Below are 319 nucleotides of genomic sequence, written 5' to 3'. Positions count from 1 at the left end.
GGCGGTGGGGGGCGGCCGGGGATGCGGGACCACCGCGGGGTCAAGTCTTGGCAACCTCGGCAAGCACCAGGGCAGAAAGACCCGGGGCCGTGGGAGAGCGCAGCGGCACCATATGCCTACGAAGGATAATTTTAAGCAGCTGCAGTGTTATATGTGTGTCGGGGAGGGGTGATCTCTCCCTGCACGGCTGCTCCAGGCTCCCTGCAGCTCCGTCGCGGGCTGGGGGGCAGCTCAGCCCTGCCCGGCGGAGGGAGAGCCGGCCCTGCCGCGCCGGGCGAGAGGCAGGCGGGGGGGGGGGGGAGGGACGGGCGTGGACCAC

Source organism: Charadrius vociferus, unplaced genomic scaffold, assembly GCF_000708025.1.
Source record: "Charadrius vociferus isolate BGI_N301 unplaced genomic scaffold, ASM70802v2 scaffold2962, whole genome shotgun sequence".
Classification (NCBI taxonomy): Eukaryota; Metazoa; Chordata; class Aves; order Charadriiformes; family Charadriidae; genus Charadrius; species Charadrius vociferus.
The sequence above is the reverse complement of the archived record's forward strand: the minus strand, read 5'-3'. Positions refer to the sequence as shown.